Here is a 22,753-nt window from a genome sequence, read left to right as displayed (position 1 = left end):
CAGCTTCTTAGGCTAACAGAGGGGCTAGCTCCTTCCACAATTCCCTTAGAACTTCTGATCCACCCCAAAAAGTAGCAAGTAGAAGGGACAAGATGGAAATAGCAGTGGAAGCTGTCTTTGCCATCCTCTTACATACTAGCATTTTAGAGTAGTGTTTAAGGAGGGACAAGTACTATCTGCCCCTTCTGTGTCCGTACAGGGTTGCATAGCTCTGATTCACTTTTTAAAAAATTATTTATTATTTTTTAATAAGACTAGGTGTTTCAGTCTAGAACCTCAAACTCTATCTGCTTAAGTCCCAGAACTGGAAAGAAATGTAACATTTAGAAATGTGGTTTTACTGTAAATTCTGAAGGGAAAAAGGGGTTTTTTTTCAGCAAGTAAAATAAAGATTTTTGAGCAGAGGCATAAAAATCTTAGTGAGTGTGTATATATATGTATATATATAGTTTATTAATTTTTTTTTAATTCAATTGAACTCTGCAGATTTGATCCAGCCATTATTTCAGTTGCAGCCTGAAGGTCACTATCTCCCTTGCTGGCAAGTTTCTAGTTTAGGTGCATCATGCAAGTGCTTAAACTTAGGTCACGTCAATCTGAATGATCCAGCCTCACACAAAGCCTGTGCCATTGTGGGACAATAAGAAGCTTGAACCATCTCAATGCCAAGGATGCCTGGGGCTACAAAGCTGGGACAGTACAGGGCAGTCCCCACAGAACATCCTGGACATCTTTAATTTATTTATTTAATTAATTAAGCTGGAAAGACACCACTCAGGTTTCTGAGAGTAGCTGGTTGGAAGGTCATTGACATCAATGCATGTCCAATAAACATGAAAAACTACTCTCCTGGAATATGCCTGACCAATTCTGTGCAAAGTTGCCACACTAGGCTTGCATTTACTGAAGCGCTTTGCACTACTACAGAATCATTGAATTTTATAAAAGCTGCTTGTAAGAAAGAATAACCAAAAAAACACTTGGCTTCATTGTAACCCCCAAAGTTGAAAGTTGTTATCAGTGTAACAACGCTTATCCAGTGCAAGAACAGGAGTTTATATGCAGTTGCACGTATTGCAGAGTGTTCCCTAGAAATAACAAGACAGTTGGGAAATGGGGAAAATGTTTGTAACAAGACAGATACTTTCCTTTAAATTGTCACATCATAAAGTCTATCAAACTGTTACAGAATATATGGAAGCAGCATGCATAAACATTAGCTAATTTTTGCAGACCCTCTGGAGAGGAACGGGAAGCTGTTAAAAATGTTAGGTTTCTTCTACAGGATTTCAGTGATATTCACTCTGAAGTACTTTATCAGGTTATGTTGTACCTCTGTATTTTCTTTTTTCCTTTCCATTTATTCTTATAAACATTTGCACCACAGTAGGGTCAGATGCCAAGGTGAAATCATGCCTATAACCTGGCTACATTAAGAGAGGAAAAAAAATCCAAAACACAGAGGAGTGGATTTAAGGCTGATATAACTTCTCTAACTACTTTTATATCTTGTATCATCTGGGTGGATGGACTATTCTGTTTTTCATGTGGCTGGCATACATTTCTTTAATGTTTATCTAGATGACAAGCTCAGAATAAGCCAGCAGCAAGAGAATTAAATGAACATTAATATGAGGAACTGCCTTGGAGATGGTGGAGAAGAGTGGGATATAGAATAACTGGGCTGAACATCTCATTCTATCACTGGCTGTTTATGTCATCCCCAGCCAATGTGCTCACACTTTTTACCCCTCAAAGGCATCTCTGTAATAAAAGGAATAATACTGCCTTTTTAGCATCTTCTCTGTTCTCTTTTGAGTGGAGATGTGTCCTTCTCATGTGTGCTTGTGTGCTGTATCTCACACCAGTAGCTACTTAATAGACTATACCCAGTAAAAAAAAAAAGAAAAAAAAAAAGAGAGAGAGAGATTTGCTTACTGGGCAATGAATTTTCACCCAAACCAAAAATTTTTAATTCACATTGTGATGTCTTTTCTCATTAATGTACTTCATGGATGGAAACCAGTTTCTGGAGGGACAAACAAAAAACCCCACATAGGCCAGTCATCTGCAGTGCAGAATTCACATCTATTCGATTCCAAATAAGAATCTGAATTTCAGTCTCATAGCAGGAATGTGATTTTTTTAGAGTCAAGGTCTTCCATCCCATCCTCTGCAACTATTTGATATCATGTAATTAAATATTCTGTGGATAAGAAACACCCAATTCGTCATGACTAATTTCAGGAACCTAACTGAGGTTCCCTAATTAATAGTTGAGGTATGCTATATACTCAATAGAAAGACATAAACTTCTGGGACTGTTTTCAGCCCTTTTTGGTTTTTATTGAAAATAAAGAATTAATTCTGAATCTTTTTTGTCATCAAGGCACAGTCTAACCGTATTTCTTTTGTGAGAAATTTACCAGTTCTTATAACCATTCAGAAAAGTTCCATTTGCAATCCAGCAAAAGAGTAAATACAATGTTGAATTTTGAGATATTTTCAAAGAATATGAAAATAATTCATATGACAAAGAAGAAAGGAGCAAATCTTTAGGAAAGTGAAGTCAGTCTTTGATCTGATCTTTCTGGATAGTTAGAAAGAATATATAAAATTAACTATCTCTTCCTAGAATATGATATTTCTAAGAATAGTACCTCAGCTGCATCCAGAAGTACTAAAATAAGATTTATGGGACATCATTTGGAATAATCTTTTGCCATAGAAATAATGTTTAATTTTCCAAGTACAATGACATACTGCAAAAGTGGGACAGCAAAGTCATTGTTATGAAGTACAAATGCATCAGGTCCTTAATTGAAGGCTGAAATTAAATTTAACCTCAACAATTTGTTATACATACAAGACATTTACAAGTGTAAGTAAACATCACAACTGCTTCATTATTTATTCTACTTTTTAAAAGTCTGAGCCAATGAAACGGTGTGGTAATTTTTAGTTCTGAATTGGAAAACTAAGAACTGGGGGGGTGGTAATTCACTTGAGAATTAGAAGTTATTTTCTACATGTCAAACAGACAACATGGTTACTGTACAGAATTTTATTAACACTCCAGTTCTTGTAGAAACATACATAGCAACAAAGGGTGATATATGCATAAACAATTTTGATACTCTAAAATGTAGGGCAGTGATGCATTTATGTATATATGTACATATTTTGCATACATATATTATGAAGAAAAAGGGCAAAGCTGCCATTCAGAGAGACCTAGCCAGGTTGGAGAAGTGGGTCAACAGGAGCCTTATGAAATTTAGTGAGGACAAATGCAAAGTCCTATGTTTGGGAAGGAAGAAACCTTGGCAGCAATACAGACTGGGTCTGTCTGGCAGGGATGCATCCTGTCCCAGAGCAGCACGGCCCAGCAGCAACTGCAGGGCTAGAGAGCAGGCACTGAGGGTGACTTGGTCCTGGCTGTGCCCTCACTCATGAGGTACAGTCCCATGGGGCTGGTAACAAGGTCCATTGACAGCACCTGACACTGCAAATGATGGATCAGGGTGAGGGCAGAGCCAGGAGTTCCAGACAGGAGCAAAAGGACATGGGGACAGAAGACAGGGCTGGAGAAAAGCACCAGTGTTGTGTGACTGAAGAGACTGACAGCCCCAGACAAGGCTGAAATGAAGTCCTAGGCAGGGAGAGTGGTCCCAGCTGAAGCTGGGAAGGGCAACTAAGCTCTTAAAGTATTCAGGGCCCTGAAACAGCTGTGTTAACAGAGCTGGGGATACTGGAGGGCACCAGGTGAACATGGGTCAGCTGTGTGCTCTGGCAGCAAAGAAGACCAACAGCATCCTGGGCTGCATGAACAGAAGCACAGCCTGTAGGGAAGGGTTGTCTTGCTATGCTCAGTACTTGCTAGACTGCATCTAGACACTACACACTGGTTTGGGGCCCTTAATACATAGAAGGGAGTGTAAAACTGGAGCAAGTTCAGCAGAGACCGCCAAGATGGCCAGAGTTGGAGCACTTGCCCTGTGAGTGAGGCAGAGAGTACTGGGCTTCAGCATCATGCATCCTTGAAAAGAGATAGCTTCAGTGGGCCCTAACACCAGCCCCCAGTACCTACTAAGAAGTTACCAAGGAGACCTAAGGTGCATGGTGGAAGGCTAAGAAACAATAAGTAAAAGTTGCAACAAAATATATGCAGTTTGAATGTAAGGAAAACCTTTTCACCATGAGGACAGCCAGGCAATCAAACAGCTTGTCTGGAAAGGATGTCTAGCCTCCATTCCATAGGTTTTAATGACCTGAGTAGATAAAGCCCAGTGCCTCCTGGCCTGGTCTCATAGCTTACTTACTCTGCTTTGAACAGGAGATTGCACTAGAGGCCTCCTAAAATTCTTTTCAAACTGAATCATCCTATGATCTTGATGCTGGTTCCACAACTGTGCATGTCAGGGAAGTATAAAATCTTTAAAATGCTATTAAATAAATGTAGAAAAAAGGCATTTTTAGAATTGCCTTAAAGTACACATCAACTACAATTAGAAAATAGCAATTAGAGACAAGAAGACTAAAAGATCACTCAAAAGCTTGCTAGTCAACATACCATTAAATATTCAGTCAAAAGTTGAACTGCAAGATCTGGCACGGCTGAAATATGGATTATTTTGGTTTTTTAGATATTTATGTTCTATTGTTGTCTGTTTATCTTCTCTGATTTGAGCCAAATTCAACAGAAAAGGAGTTCAGTCTGACTAGTTATCTAATCTCCTAACTTCAATGAATAGAGACAGATGCCCTCAGAGAACTATTAGTTTCACCTGTCTGTACACTTTTCTTAGGAAGGGCTAGCCAAGCTTCTGAATGCTCTTACCCTTGTCTCCACTGCCTTAAGGAGAAAGTCCAGGAGACTGTCTTAAAACAGATGCTCAGTCCTTAGATGAATTCTCTTCTTCTTCACTTCCAAATATCAATTCTACAATGTGTTGAAAGTAACCTACTTTTCAAGTGTTTCTTGGACACTTAAAGCATTTCAGTATTTTCTCTGTGTTGCTCCTTTTCCAATTTTGGTGTCATAATTACAGTTAAATTACATTTTCATCTTAATTATAAAAACATGTATCTCCAGCTAGATTCTTTCCTATTCTGCAATGCATTGGTCTTGTTTGTAACAAGTGCTTTTGGTCATTATTTCTGAATTGCTATTATGTTTTTTCCTATCTGGTATTTAATCTATTTCCTTACTACATGGCACATTTTCAAATGTCTGTATAGAATTCTGCATACATTTACATGTGTATACAATGCAGTGGGCTATTTGATTTCTGTAGTGTGACTCACTTTGTGTAACTGGGTATTGTGAAGGCAACAACAAAATCACCTTTCTAAAGTTTCAGGTGATTCCTGAAGCTTGTGTTGATAGACATACACTCTGTAGTTAAAGAAAAACATTTCTACAGTGATGCTTCAAACTTGAGAAGGGTCCAAAGATGCTGTGCTCATCTTCCAGGGGAAACAGTTAATGTATTTAAGATGGTAACAACAGGCACATTTTAAGACAAAGGCTGACTTAAACAAATGTACAAGAGTAATGAAAGAGAATACCTCTTCTTGGGAGCCTGTTAGCAAGGTGGTTTGGTACATGGCAGTTAGGACATATTTATGTCTACACCATCTGCTGTCCTATATATATGAACCTCTAAAGCAAACCTGCTGTTTGACACAAGATTCAATATGATTATAACCTGTACCTAATAACTGGAGACTGACATCTGATATTTCACATTGATGCTGTGATGTATGATGCCTGCTGGTGAAGGAAAATAATAGTTCCTGAGTTCTTTTTCTTAATGCAAATTAATGGCAAGGACAGCTAATTAGCATACATACTTCACAATTTTATCCTCTAGAAAGTTTAGACTTACTCTAAAGCCTTAGGCTGTGATATATGAGATAAATAATTATTAATCACTTAATATTCTAAGCCCATAACTTGTGTATGTTTTAAGGCATTTGTCATTCACAGCATTTAAATTCTTCCTAGTGTTCCCAGAAAAAAACCCAAACTGTCCAGCACAGTACATACTGTTCACTCAGCTGTTAAATGATCAGCTTGCCTTGGAATTCATCTCTGCTGCTCCTTGTCATCTGACCCAACACCCTTTTCCAGCTGGAACAGTTACTATCAGCATGGAAAACCAAGTGCCCATTCCCTCAACACTAGATGTCAATCATCTTCTACAAGCCACCTAGCCTGGAGGGGAGGTGCACTTAATTCCCCAGTGCCTCACCAAAATGCCAATTGGCAGAGGCTTTCACACATTCTTAGCCTAAAATCAGCCTCATTGTCCTCTTGCAGAAGGTAAAAGCAGAATAAGTTCTGCTCATTCATATCTGCTGTCTGCCTCACACACCATTTTCATCTACACTGAGAGCTTCAGCTGAATCCCATTAGGAAGGAAAGAGGGAAGTTTTCTAATTTCAAACATTCTAATTTCAAACATTTCTAATTTCAAATCTAACTTCTTTCCATTTGACAACAATATGGCTAGAATTTTAGCTGAGACATATGTTCAAATTATTCGATACATGCAATTTTTTTTAAAAAGACAACAAAGATGATGTGGTAAATTGCATGCTTTATTTTAAAGACTATAGCAGACTTCTATGGAGACAATGTGATCCTTCAACCTACTACTTAAACACCCTGAAAGGCAAGGATAGGTGTTTGATTTTCCAATTTGCCTTCTGTATTAATGTTTGTTTGAATTAATCTGAATATTCCACATAATTTAAATTTCAGCACATGAACTAAATTAACCTCATTCATGAGAATTTTGCCTATGGCAGTCCTTTTATAAGTGCTTCTCCCATTGAGAACCTTGCTGGGAAGACAGCTTGGTTGTGATTATATTGCCATCCAACTTGTTACTGCAGATCTCCATTTTGTTTTAGATGTTTTGTTATCTGATGGATAAATTGCCCTGAAAATGTAACATATGAAACATTTTATTAATAAGCTCTTGAGGACACTGAACTGAGTTCTGCCAGTTTGCCATGATCAAAGCAATACATACTATCCACTAATGTTTTCTCAAAGGTTCCTAATTATGGTCATTGTAGGGGACAGTTACTATGGAAAGCATTACCAAAAGTTAGACATTAAATATTTTATTAAGCTCACACAAGACCGGCTCTACATCCCATTTGGATTAATGTGATTTCAATGCCTTTAGCTGGATTAGACCATTTATCTATCCAATACAAGAAGGAGTCACTAGTTCTTTATTTCTACAGAACATTGGATAAGTGAACCTGATTTCTTTTGCTTATCATCCTGCAGAAAATACATTATCTAGTTACATATTAAAAAATGCCTCAATAGAGAAACACACTTTAAGAAGATTCTAGTAGTCTTCCCACCCCTATTAACATCTTGGTAGAAGAAACAGAGAGAAAAACAGAAACCAAACATGTCTTTTTGGGTGACAAATTTCTCATTCTGAAATTGTTTATATAATGATTTGGTTTTATCTCAGACACTTTACAATAAACCACCGAGGGTTGAGCCAACAGCCATATATATTTTCAACCTCAGGAAATAAATTACTGGTCATTAGTCACCTTGTGACTATTAGGGTGGTAGCAATAGGCATGTAAAATTTTTACCTAGAAAAAGGAGGCAGAAGGGACAGCTTTCTGGTTATACACTGAAACACACAATATGACATGGCAAAAGACAACCTGTGGCATTAGAAACCAATTGTGTAAAATTTTGCTGGTTGAAATTCAACTCAGGTTTTTGTTATCTGACAGCTATTATTATCCAACATCTGTTTGATAGCTTATGAGAAGCAAGCAGGCAGATTTTGTCCAGGTTTCACCATTGACTTCCATGGCAGTGGAATGATCCTCAAGTGCTATTATGATTTAAAACAGCAAAGTCACATCATCAGTATTTACCCTTTCAGAAGTTCCTGCACAAAAGTCAAGAGACTAATTATCATTTCACCTAATCTACCATTCAATCCTTCAATATCATCATAGTAAATCTGTGGTGTGAATACTGAAGACCTTCCAGGTTATACTCTGATAGTAAACTTTCCACCCCTTTGAAGTGTTGCACACCTGCCTACTTTAGTATCACAAAAAAACCCCACATCATGGCAGCCATTTTAACCTCAATTGTGTTCCTGAAATGATGATTTAAAACTGATTTCCCTGAGGACAGGGTTGACACCATACATAAAAACAGTCAGAAGGCAACAGATCACTAGCAGGATGGAAAGATATTGGGTGTTAATTCTAAAGATAAAACCAGAAAGCTTTTAGCACAATTCCTATAAAAGGAAGCAACTTGTCTGGATTCTTTGGCAGGACACAATTTGTTTAGCTTATCTTGTAATCTCTGCTAGTTCTGAAATTGCATCTCACAGGGCTTAAAATTCAAAGTTGCAAAGCTATAGTTTCCACACCACAAGGAAAATGATACACAGCTATCTTTTCCAGAATGTACTTAGTTGTTCTACAAATATTTCTACACAATGTTCAAACCATATCCTTTAAAAGATGATCCATTTTAATAAATTTTTAAAAATTGATTTATTGGGTTACAATAACTCCTTTGGATGATGAAGATTCAAGCTACTATAACTTACACTTGCTGAGATTTTCTCTTAGTATCTAAGCTGAGTGGGTATTAACTATGTTTTATTAGAAAGTTTATGTAACCATTACATAATAGCCTTGAATATACCTGAAAAAGAAAGTGCTGCAAGTCCTACTATTAGTTCACAGGACCGTGGGCTGGTAGATTTCTTGGAAAAAGCATTTGTCTGTACCTTGACTTCCATAAGGGCATGGCAAAGACATATTCAGTGTGTTCATTCCTAGCAACTCTCATTGCTATCAGATACATCAGCGTAGGGAAGTTAATCTGTGGTCTCAACACTGCAGTCTCATCCCATCAGTGATACAGCTCAGTTGCTTCTTAGTTTTTGCCAGTTCCAAAATCTCCACATGTGACCTTGATGTGTCTTTTCCAAGTGCTTTAAGATCTCTGGATGAAAAGTTCAGTGCAGGATTTCAGTAGCATTACCATATCTCTTCTGCCAAGCTACCTATAAGTCTTAATTCAAAAGCTGCTTTATCAGCCTGCTCACTCTCCTCTTTGTAATAAACTTCATCCTGATAACATTATTAAGCAAATATTATGAATGAGCTTTCATCAGACTTTGTTAACTAGATCCCGAAAGTAATAATAACTGAACCTTGTGCCCAGTACAGCTGGAGAAACATTGTACAGGAAAGATGCAGAGCTATGGAGCTCAGATAGCAAGGGAATATACTATTCTCTCTATCACTGGATCTTTTCGTATTACTGGACTTTAAAAGTGTTTTTGGGGAACAGGAGGCTTTGGAAAATGCTTGTGCTATACACGGATGATATTCAGAAAATTAAGAAAATCTGAGAAAAAAACTTGATGGTTTGTTTTTTTCCTCCAATAAGATGCAATAGCGCATACCCACCCTTAGTGAACTGGGGATTAATGGCAGCTGACGGGTAGATTTTCTCATCAGATAAAACTATAGACCAGTTTAACCCTGGCATGAGCAGCTGAGAGAAACAGAGTTGTAGCCCTATAAAACCAAAGCTGAGCACTCTCCTTATAAATGAAGCTGACCTTCTGCTCCAGTTCTTTGCTCAATCTGGATTATTTGGTTTGTTTATGTACATATTTATTTTTTCCCTTCTTCATTGTCTCCTGATGGAAGCACTGGCTTCTTGTAGGCAAGAAATCTTTTTACCACCTTGTTTATGCACTTGATCAAAGTAACACTATTATCTTTGTATCATCTGAAAGTTTTCTTTCTAATTATTGTTACCAGAAATTCCCCCTGCTGGACCAGCACTAGACTGCTTGCTTGTCTTCCAGCAAGTATATTTGAAGCTTTATTTGCTTAATCATTAACTTATTAGGAGTATCTGTCACAAAATATTTAAAACTATTTTGGAATAGTAAGCCATCTTCAGAGAATTAGGCAAATTATAAATACAAAAGCTGGATTTATCACTTTTTCTGGTGTCTTCTTATAAACATTGAGGCAGAGAGAGAAAAAGAGAGAGGGTGAAATTGTTCTGGGATGACAGAAGGAGAGTGACATCTTCAGAAACCCTGGATGGACACTTCAGTTCCAGGCTACCTGAAGTCAGTTGTCCTCTGAAAGTGCCTCTCCACCAACTGTCAGTGAGCCAAGAGTCCATCAGTGTCCTTCCTTAGCTGCTTTGGTTTGCATCTTAAAGTTGGATGTGATTAATTAAAATCTTAGAGTACAAAATAGCCAATAAGTCTTTGAAAGATATTTCCAGAGAAAACAAACAAACAAACAACAAACAAAAAACACGCCCAAAACCTGAAACAAAAACAAATGAAAACCCCCACAAATAAGCAAACAAATATAACAAAAGAACTAAAACCAAACAAACCTTGCAAAATAAATTCAGGTGAAATTTGACAATGCACTTACTGCTCTGTACTATCTCTCTGTATGACTACATCCCAGTAAAGTCAAGATACATAATTTCACTTCCAACGTGTAACAAATTTATTTGCATATACTGTACATGAAGATGGGAAAGTGGAGAGGCATAGCTAACCCCAGCTTGCCCTGTGGTAACATCTCTCTGAATAGAAAGTGAAAAATTGTTCATCTGTTTTATAGAAATGAAATTACAGGGACATTCTGCAATACGTAGGTTATTTGGCACTTAACTCAATGGACTTGAAATCCGAAGTCTTTTGTGAAGCTGGGCCTTGCCCTCAAGATTTAGCTGTGAGCACAGTCAACAATTCTGACAGTGAGTTCAGACCACAGAACTTCGGGGAGTTGTGTCTGTTCTCTAAACGTATTTATCAACTAACAATATTGCAGATGCAACCTCAGGATTATAGACTGAGTGTACACATCTTATAAGGGGCCTGAAAGACTTATCCCAAGCTAGACAAAATGAAAAGTTTATGGACAGGTTGGTGGATGACTTTCTTGTGGCTTATGTGTCTTGTCTGTCATCTTATAGTGCAGCTCACACTTGCATGAAGTCAGAAGACAGCTGGAGACTGCTGGAAGCAACATCCATGGTGAAAAATCACTAAACTTATACACACACTTATCACCTATGGAAGATCAACCTTAAAAAAAAGGGAATGGTCTTTCTAAGAGTATCTATGAGAGAGTAATTATGCACTGAAAAAACATATTTCCAGTCCTCTTCTGGTAATACTTTTATGTGTTTAATAGAACAAAGAAACATTCTTATACATTTGCCAACTAAACAGAGATGTGCGCTCCTCATTATGTACATCCTGGTGGTTTACAATTAATGGACTATGCAGATATTTTCCTGGAAGTTTAATTATATGAGTTGTTTATAGCAAAATGAAGAAAACTAATATCTTCACTCTCTGCTGCATTTATGTAGCTTCAATGCCAATTCCACTGATAACATTGAGAGAAAAGTTTTTTGGAAAAAAAAAAAGAAGTGTTTGATTTGCTCTTTTCCTTCATCCCTCACTCCAAATTTCACAGTCTTCAGCATTAATAGTACTTATATGACAACCCTTTAGGAGAGAAAATGCAATAGATGACAGAATTAATATTAAATTTAACCATTAATTTTCTTGGTCTTTCTACCTGCTGTCAAAGATGATCAGTCTTTTAATGCCAGAATATCAAAATTATTATTTAAACATAGTAGGATCTGGTTGTTGCATGCTTAGCTCATGAGGTGACTCATTTGCACTGGTTTAAAAAAAAAAAAAAAAAGGGTCTGTCTATTACTAAATCAAGATAATCATGTTTTGAATTCACTTTACCCAAAGGTGAAAGTACACAGCTCTGCAAAAATCACATACCACATTGTCATGCAGCTGAAACACCTTTCAGTTGGGAAAGTACTGTTGGTTTACAAAGGTCACGTTTACAGTTCAGTTGCGGAGAAAATTATAGACAATCATATCTGTAACAGATATTTTTTGGGGGGGAGGGCTGCTCTTTTTGTGCTCTCAGCATCGTTAATGAACACCTCCCAGTTCTGGGTGAGAGGATGTGGTTTCCATCAGAAACCTTTAGAAGATAATCAACAAGAGTAGAAAAACACACCTACGCAGTCACAGGTGCTTTCAGATCCTTCAGTCAACAGTGAATGGGTAGCCCAAATGTATTAATGTTCTTTCTCTTTTATTGCCTGGTGAGCTAAGTTTAACCAGATCCTTGAGCTGTTTATTTTGTGGGCTTGTTGGGTTTTTTTTTAACTGAGAGAACGAACAATGCTGAAGATGTATGTGGATGTAAAAGAACATCATTTCAGTTGGACCAAAGAATGTTTACTTCACACCTCGCAACTATCACATGACTTAAAATAATACTCTTATATAAAAATTCATGATGACAAACAGAGCTTTGTGTAGCTCCATGCTTATTCTGTTCCAAACTGAAGATGTCTGTATATGTATGGGATCTCCTGGAGACCATCTAAATGTCTTCTAGATTTCTTATTTTTGGCTAAGATTTTCTAATATTACTAACCATGTCCTAACTACTATGGTTTTTCTTTCTAAATGGTAAATTTGAGGTTACTTAGATTGGCTGATATTCAAAGGTGGGGTGCACCTTCTTTTTTTGGAAAATACTTCCAACCTATCACCCTATTTCAACTTAGTTTTCCCAAACTATGCTCCAGAAAAATGCACCAATCTCAAATTCCACTCGCTTTAGAAATTTTTCTGGATGCATTAGTACATTCAAGATGTTCCATGCTCTCCTAAGAGCTCAAAGGCTTCATGAAGTGGCTGTACCCACAAAGTTTAGTCAAACGCACAGCTGCTTGGCAACAGTCAAGTGGAATGACAAAACCTAGTCCAGGACCTGAACAAAGTGAAGGAAGGATTAATTAGCATTTTTAAAGTGGTACATCTTACATGTTCACACAGTGCTGATTTCTTAAGCATCACAGTACTATAAGTAGGGTTTCTATTGGGAGAAAAATGAGAAAGAAGAAAAAGAAGAGTCCAGTAAGCAGCAGAGGGGGAATATCTTGGGTCAGCTATATAGACACAGAATGATGGAGGAGCTGTAAAGGAACAGGGCAGGGGCATATGCAATGGGGATGAATGAGAGCCTGTGCAGAAACCTCAGAGGACAAATCAGTGCTCAAGGTGTAATTCCAAACTTCAAACCTCCCCTCTGTGCCTTGGGTTATTCCACTATAAGTGGCTTCTGTAGGTGGGGGGAAGAAGAATACCAGAGAAAAGTGCATGGATCTAGGTAAAAGCCTGTTCTCTTCTGTCTGAGGTAGTTACGGCAAGGATGCTAATGGGTCAAAGATTTCTCACTTGATAGCCTGGCAAGAGTATTTCTAACTTATGGATACCATGAAGGGTGGGATAGGTGAACCAGAGGAAGTCCTTGATCCAAAAATTTTTGAAGGCTGAGTGAGTATTCAGAAATAGGGCAAAACTGTTCTCTTGTATTGTATACTTCATCCTGCGCATCCACTTTTGAAGACTGTAGGATGAGCTAGAAGGACTCAGTATGACCAAGTATAGATGTGCTTATATTTAGTGATGCTCTAAACTGGTAGGAACTGTTCATCTTAACACTAGACAATGTCACCTTGAGAAAAGCTGTAGTGTGCCAGCAGACTGAGTTTCTATTATTAGGTTTTTTTCTTTTTTTTTCTCACAATTGCATGTATTGCGTTTCTTCACATTCTATATGAAATCCATGCTTTCCAGGTTAAGTATTGTTCCACAATAATAGAAATACTAGTATTCTTTGCCATCTAAGCTGTGACTCTGATGCTACCTAACAAAAAGAGAATGCAAGAAAAAAGTTAATTAGAATTAGGTATCATGACAGTTGTTCAAGGAGAAATGTTTTTGCTTCTATAACATGCATCAAGTTATCACCCCCTTTTTCCAGCTCCAGTACATGTTAGTACATGTTAGTAGCTGACTAGTCAATTCCCATTCATTTGTTTCTAAAAGAGGAATATGTTGTTTGGCTTAGTTCAGGATAGATGAGAGTGAACTTGGATCTTCTTTAATAATTTTTAACAACTCCATAGCTAAAATAACTACCAACCTTTCATACACTAAAAAAACCCCAACATTCGCGAGGCTGCAAAAATCTGTCAGTGCATTTGCAGGAGGAACAAACAGCATCTTATGTAAGTATAATGGAATTTGGAGTGACACCCAGGCTGTGAGCAGCCTTATGTTGTCATGCCTGGTGTGCAGAATATCGAAAACTTTTTTAAAAACTCAAGCTTGTTTTTCATCAGGATATTTCTCTTTATGTTCTTCTGCAAGCAAGGCATGAACCATCAACATTAAAAAATATTACATTTGTTCTGCAAGTGCAGCTCTGCCACTATTCTGGATTTTCTTTGTTCCACTCAATCTCACCTCCAAACTTAACTCAGATGATGAGTGAGGCCTTTAGTATTTAATGTTACATTACATCCTAGAATCTCTTCCTGAAATGGGAAAAACCTCTCCTGACAGTGAGACCTTACAATACTATGGGAGACAAAACAGAGGGGAAAAGCTGTTTTCTGTGTAGGTCAGTGGACTCTGAGAGTCCCTAACTCTCTAATAAAGCCCTCATCTTATTAAACTTATTTTGCAAGGAAATCACCTACAGCTGATTCAGAGCTATCAGAGGACAAAGGGTAATGGATTAAAACTGGAAGAGGGGAGATTCAGGTTAAATATTAGGAAGAAATTTAGTGTAAGAGTGGTAAGATGCTGGAACAGGGTGCCCAGGGAAGTTGTGGATGACTCATCTCTGGAAGTGTTCAAGGCCAGGCTGGATGGGGCTCTGAGCAACCTGATCTAGTGGGAGGTGTCCCTGCCCATGCAGGGGGTTGAAGCTAGATGACCTTTAGGTCCTTTCCAACTCAAACTGTTCTATGATTCTACAATTTACAACAAATGTTAACATCTTACTTAGACAATAATGAATTTCCTGTCATGACATTATAAGTTGATATTATATCTGGAAGGCCCCCCTCTCTGCTTCAGATAAAGATGAAGTTTATGATTTAATTTGTTGTACAATACTGACAAACCCTGGAAAAAATATTGCCTGTGCAAGGGTTTTGTTGCAAAATCAAAATACAGATTGGATAAAATTGAACTCAATTTTATGTGAAACTAAGACAATTTACAGATTTTAACATATAGCCAGGTAAAATTATGGTTCCCTTGGCTGAATTTCTTTGTGTATTGGTAAGCTTTTTGAACTAAATATTGAAGTGGATTAAATGTGCCCACTTCTTATAGTGTATGTCTCATTGCATTTCTAGGGATTATGTTTTCTGAGAATGTTTTCTCTCTAGCTCCTAAGTTAATCTGTGGGTTTTTTTGAGACAGTGGACCTCAGAAACAACCAAATTTGGGGGCAGTGAGTAATTTCATTCCTCCAGCTTTTGAATTTTCTGAGGATATCTTGCTTCTCAATTAAAAATCATAACTTCAAGGCATTTCCCAAACAACTAACATGCTATGTTATTTAATGATGAGAATCTACACATGAATAGGCCAGAATGATCTAAAGAAAGCCTATTAAAGGAGGGTAGAGAAACTAATCTCTCTGCAGAAATGCAGGAATTCAACCCACTGCCAAAGCAGCCTTGTTTCAAGGAGGCTGGTCACATGATACTAAAGTTTTTCACTATTTTTTTATAGATGACTGACTTCATCCTAAATGTTCAAAGGAAAGGTTGGAAAATATAGTTTACACTGTGTCTATGATCACCACCTAGAATTAGAAATTTGGCTGCCAGAGTTCAGCCTCCAATTAGGGAAGATAAATAGAACCATCAACATAATAACAAGTACATAGGGACAAAGATTAAATAAAAGAACGGAAGTTGGCTACATTTGGTAGTGGAGTACTACAGTATGATCTTGAAAAGGAGTTGGAGCTGCCAACCTTGCTGTTTTTCACTGAGCTTCATCTTTTTACTGTTCTTTTTCTCATTGATACATTAGCTGCTGCACCAATACATCACATACACACGGCTAAGTCAATCCTGAATTAGATGAGCCATGGAAAACCATAGAACCTGCCAAGAGAGAAGACATTAAGCCAAATATTTCTAAGTAATGCCTGAGTATGCTCAAACTGCCAAAGAGCAGCATTTGCAAAGACAGCGGGGAGGTAGATGGACCTATTCTACACTGATCTTATCAACTGATCTTAAACTTTTTCTTGTCTGATACTTCTTTCTCATAATACCATGGAAGGAAGATTGTACAGGAATGAACTGCATTGAAAAATCAAGTCCTTTAATGGTTAAAGGAACTTAAATGAAATATAGAAGGCCTTTGCAGCACGTTTTGCATTACACATGACTACAGAATAGGAACCAGTATTACATCAGGTCTAAGCAGAGATGTTCTTCTAAACAAAGCAAAAAGAGCAATTGTTTTTTCTCGTTGGGTTCTATGCAAGTGTTTCACCCATTTTTACTGCTAGCATAAGGTAAATGTGATATGACATGTAACTTTTTTTGATCAACCACAAAGAAGTTTTCCAGCATCTATGGAGCTCAGCTAGTAAGCACAATTTATGAAACAATGAATGACTAACCCCTGTAACCATTTTAATGACCCTAAAATAAAGTGCTTAGAGCAACATCTGTCTCAGCAGCTGGGTTCTCTGCATGAGTGGGCAGAGCGACACATTGGGACAAATTCTGTTCTCCCTTTTGACAGAAACAATTGCAGCAGATCATTTTTATCGTAATCAATTTAGGTACAGTTTCTTGGAAACCATCTGTGTAGTGTTCATAGATTGTGCTTAAGAATTTAAATGTGTGTATTTTTGGTTGCTTGATGTAGCATCTGCTAATGACCACATAAGTTCCACTTTTTATGCATAAAGCTGTTTCTTTGTAAAGGGATTAGTAGAATGACTACTTGATTTTATCCTTTTAACTACCCAATAAGCTGTTGCAACTCGAATGACATCCACCACAGAGTGTAAGTTACAGAATTAATTGCATTTTTGAGCTGGAGTTGAAGCCATAAGGATAAGAAAGCATTAGCAAAACATTTTATTACATTTCTCTCTCAAGTTACTAATTTAAAATTAATACAGGTTTTGTATGAGCATTTTAAACCAAAGAGGAAAAAATGGCTCTTTAGATAACAGATATGCTTTCTGTTCTTTGCTGATTTTCATGTCGTCCTTTATAAGTTGTTGGTGTTGTGGTTTTTTGTTTGTTTATTTTTTTTTCTAATTTAGTAACATTCTAAAAAAGTAGAATAACTAAAGAGCAAAACCGTCTTTTATTCCCAGGGTTATTTGAGAATTGTCTGAAAAGACAATTATTTTGAGAATGCTGGGAATATTTTAAGGACAGTATTCCTCTTGAACGGAATATGAACCATCAAATTTTTGTTAATTAATCATGAAAGTCAACTCTGATTATTTTTCTGATTTCACACAATTTTTAAAACCTTATTAAGCCACTATTATTACTGCTTTTGTGATTTCATAGAAGTGTAGCACACAAAATGCATACACCACCCTCCCATCTGCTAATGGATGCACAGGTGTGCCCTGTAATTGTGCATTAAATCTGGGATTCAAAGAATGCTTGGTTAGAGGAGAAATATAAAAGAAAAATGCAGAAGAATTAAAGAAAATTATTTAGAAGATAGATATTTACAATTTGCTGGTTTAAAAGGCGTTTGTTGGTGGAGCTCTGGGTTGCTCTTTCCAGAACTGGAAATACAGGGCTGCTTTTCAAAATAATTCAAGGAAAACCGCCTCTTTCCTCAAGGACTGAGGAAAACTATTCCCAACAGTTTTACATAAATTTCCAACAGTTAGACAGCCAGGTGAGTGCACAAGACAAAAGCTGATGTCTATGTGTGTATATGTGAGACATACATCAGTTGTTTTATACTTAAAGTCCAAAACAAGGATAAGCTACTAGCTAATTTATCCTGTTGTGATAAATGGACAACATCTCTGATCTGTATGTTTCATGGAAATATGCTTTCCTCTGTCAGTGATAATTTATTTGATTAAATTCAGTTATGAACAAGGACAAGGATGCAAAGTATTGTTATGCTTCTGAAAGTTGCTAAGAGTCAGAAAGCAGGAGAGACATGATAATAAAATATTAACAACAAAAGGTCTTAAGGCAGATTCAGAGATGAAGGAATGGCTTAAGATACTTATCCATAAACAGGGTAAAGTAATGAGATAGCAAAATCTGCAGGTAACTTTAATTTATTTATGTTTTATTCCAATCCAGAGGTACAGCGAAGAATTTCAGAAAGGATAAAACACACTAACCTAATACCATGGCAGATTAGTACACTGTATTATATTTGAAGACAGCCAATTTAATATATATAAAAGGGGGGGTAAGACAATGTGCAATTAAACTTCATAAATCACTGTCAATAGGTACCACTAAGGCTACAAGTTTAGCAAAAATCGGTGGGGAACAGGGCATTTATATTAATAATAAGAATATGCTGAGTCATAACAATGAATGTTAAGAATAGATTATGGGAAGGAATATATTCTTCATGTTCAGGGTTTAAAGACAAGTTCTGAGTATTAGAAATGAAGACAATAGAATTTCATGAGTGAGTAAGCACTGTGAGACCTAGTGCACTGTTGTCTGGATGCAGGGCCACGGAGAGTGGGCACAGAGCAAATGCTGCCACAAGTCCAATCCAGCCCAGAACCACCATTTGTTGTGCTGCACTGTATCCTGAAACACAACTTCTTTCCAGGATTTGGAGATATTCAATCTATACTGAAGGAGTTCTAGACAAACTGGATTTTCAATAAGTTTTCCATAAATTCTTTAAGTTCCAGAGGATTATGGGAGGAGGATTAGGGTGGCTGAATCCCAAATGAATTATGTGCCTTATAGGATCTTAACATTATTAAGATCCAGGCCAAATATCCAAATATAGCCCAGAAGGAGTTTAGAACATCTCTATTGATTAATCCATTTCCAATGCCCAAAAAGCCACTTCAGAAGAAAAATACATTGATAATTAAAGGTGTCTGTGGCATTAGAAAAGCTAAGTACTCTGAGATCCTAATGAACTCACCTGCTATAGACAGTTTTATTCTTTAGGTGTGTATTCATGACTGGTTTCCTCTAAAGGTTATGTTGTGTTTGTTGTTTTTTCTTTTGAATTCTTTTTCATTTTCAGCATAAAGAGAAAACACAGATATATTGTTAATCATTAGCAGCAGAGGATGCTGATGGTAAGGCCAAACAACTAGGTACATAGGTACTAGGTACATAGCAAACAATCCAGTTTGTGGGAATTACCTGTGTTCAAGGGAGCTTACATACTCTTCAGTAAAAGGTGGTTAATATGTTTTACCTCCTCTCTGCTGTAAGATTTTGCACTGAAGCATCCAGTGAAGCAACATAGGAAACTGACGGGCTTTAAAATCATACTGCTATAGCTTACCTTGGTGTAACTTTTTTCATGTGTAGCTGCCCTTACTCTGTCCAGAAATGAGTGAAAAGCTTTTTGTGACTGTGATCTGTATCATGGAAATAAATTCAACCTCCTATCAGATTTCTGGGGTAGCACAGGATATGAATTTGATATGTTCCTTATCTGAGCTGCTTTATTCATCTCTGCTGTGTAATTAGTGCCCTTTGTGTGAGAAACACAAGGCTATCATATAAAATGTTCCCCTGTTAAAAGATATTAAATGGTAACCATCTGCAGAAATGTCTCAGAAGCATCTTCTGTTGGTAAACGGTTAGACCAAATGCTACTATCATTTTAAACATTACCTCCTATACATGCTGAATGCATACAACCCACCAATGAACAGAATCTTGTACCATATTCATTTCTTGTATTTTTTCTGCTGTGATGTAGAGGGAGATTTTTTTTTATTCCCAAATTATGCCATTCAGCCTTACAGCCCTGAAAGACTTAATCACTGCCTGTTATCATTAGCTGGTGTTTCCAGTGTGTTCAAAATACTACAGGGTGTATGCTAGCAGTGTACAGCAGCACATATTTCTTCCATTCCCTGCAAGTATATCAATCTATTACTCAACGAACAAGGAACTGTGCCAAAAGAAACCCTGTTAAAAGATAGGGGCACAGCAGTGGTAGGTAAAGGACATCATTATAAGTTAAACAAAGCAGTAGTGTACTCAAGAGGATAAATGATTTGTTTTAATAATAATAGCTCTATGTACAGATTAAAAACCTAATTTGGCTTGAATCAACAATCATGCCAAAACCATTCTCATGATCTCTCATTTGCTTTTCCATATGAACAGTGCCTTGGAAACAGTGAATAATGACCTGTGTTTTTATACTTTAGCACATGTTTTAGTGGAACATTTATCCAACCAATGATAATTTTTGTTAGATCACCTGCACAAGCTCTTGATTGATCTTATAAAATCTGTTTTCTCTGTGTTTTTAAGAGATGATTTTATGATCCATTATGTTTTCTTAGTTTTTGTGCTCTATGTATTACTTACATACAGCTATGAAGAATGAGCTCTCACAAAGCAACTACCTTGCCTTTCCAAGTGATAGCTGAGTGATTTTTTCCAGGAGAAAATTAACAAATACTGGATAATTTGAGCTCCTCCTTCATTTCCCTTTCCCTTTCCCTTTCCCTTTCCTTTTCCCTTTCCCTTTCCCTTTCCCTCTCCCTTTTCCTTTCCCTTTCCCTTCAACCACAGTACCTATGTTTTTCAGTCACAAATAGAGATGTCTGATGTCTGCACCCCTCAAATTTTGATACCTTGTCTCTTCATATTTCCATTTCTATTGCCCTGCTCGATCCCATTTTCTGAACTGTATCATGGCTGCTCTCATCCTTCACTGCTTTATTACAGTCTCTCTGTCTCTACCTGGTACTTCTTCCCTTCACAATAAATACATTCTTCAGTTTCTACTCGCTTAATAAATTTGAAAGTATATAAAAATAAATTTAGAAACCTGTCAAGTGAACTCCCCTGCTTCTCCAACTGTTATTCTCACTGTCTTCTCTCATTTTTCAAATCTCAGAATATATTCTTAATTGTGAAGATTTTTTCTTACTATGCTTCTTCATCTCTCCCTCCCCTCATTTCCTGCACTCTATGGGATCTGCTCTTAACAAAGTTTCTAGTGCTTTTGACCTTTCAGACAGAACTCCACTAGAGTATTTTGTCCTCACCCTGACTTGACATCAACCCTTACTTTTCTCTTACCTGACAATTCTCTCTCTCAAAACCTTACCATCGGTTGGCTTCAATGATTTAATTTATTTTATATCTTCTCTTAATTTTTTTTACACTTCTTATGATACCTTTTTCCTCTACAGAGCCCCAGTGTAGCCACCTTAATCCCCCTATAAAGTCCAACAAATCATTATGAGTCCCTTTCTTTCTCATCTCACTTCATTTCACCTCACATCAGCTCCCTTCACTGGCTAATTCAAATACACATTCAACAGCTGTTTCTATGCAAATATCTACCTCTCTTGCTTCAGATCACACTCTGACTGTGCATCCTGAAACCTCATCCCAGGGAGCTCTTTTTGTATCCCTACTCCTCTATTCCGTTCTATGGGGATGAAACGAAGTTCCTAATCTTTGTCTTTCCAGCTCCCACAAGCTCTCTCCACTATTTTTTTCTTAGTCACGATCTCCACCATCCCTCAACAAATAAAGCAAAATAAATCCTTCAAAGGCTTCCTCCCAGAAAGTGTGTTTAATGTATGTGTATTAAATATTCCCTAGTAAATAGCAGGCTGGTAGTACACAAAAGATTTGCTGGTACAAACACCAGGAATAAGGTGATCAGTATGGTGATTGTAGGACATGAAGATACAGTTGAATCTGTGACACATTACAGCTAAGTTTCCCTAAAGAAAGAAACCATTTCTGCTCTGAATAGAAAAACTTGTTTGTCAATAGGTAGTCACAGCAAATTTATCCCAGATTTTTGATTTTGTAAAAAAGCAACTGTAATAAAAACACTTCAGTCATTCGTCAGAGAAGCGCTCTGAAAACAATGAACAGAAGAGCCAGCAGTGCTCTCTACCAGGAAATCTGAACATGAACTTTTAAAATATTCTTAATAACCAGAAAGCAATTAGTGGAGTGCCATAGTTATATTTGAGTAATTACTGTTAAATGGAAATGATACAATTTTTTCTTGAAGTTATATACACATATTTTATAGTTGGAAAGTACACATAAGAGTGTCGTGCACAGACCCTCAGTAGAAAACTGGGTGTTTGTCTATGCCTGCATTCATTTGTATATAGCAGAGCCAAGGGTCATTAGTTTAATAGGATATTGGTTTTTTCTGTCTCTCTAAAACGTCTGTTGAAACATCCTCCCAGGAGCCAAATTGAGGAGATGAGGAAATAAACAGCAACTGACAGCTTTGATCACTGACAGTCAGAGATCCATTCAGTCCAGAAAGTACCGTATGCATAGGAATCAGAAAAAGTTTTCATAGAGCAAGGAAGCAATGGCTGTGAAAATTATGCTGTCCAGTGCCTGAGGTCGAGTGTACTGAACAGAGCACACATGGGAAGACTGTGTAGAGGACCACAGACAAAAAGGAAGTACAGGGTTGCAATTTATGGGTCATGTAATGAGGGAGATGGTATCCACAGGAGTGAGTATCTGAGGTGGAAAGAAGTCAGGAAGATTAAGAAGGAACTGTTGGGTTATATCTATGCATGGGTGAAGAAAGAA

The sequence above is a fragment of the Chaetura pelagica genome, unplaced genomic scaffold (assembly GCF_000747805.2).
Source record: "Chaetura pelagica isolate M959 unplaced genomic scaffold, ChaPel_1.0 scaffold90, whole genome shotgun sequence".
Lineage (NCBI taxonomy): Eukaryota > Metazoa > Chordata > Aves > Apodiformes > Apodidae > Chaetura > Chaetura pelagica.
This window is presented reverse-complemented; position numbering follows the sequence as displayed.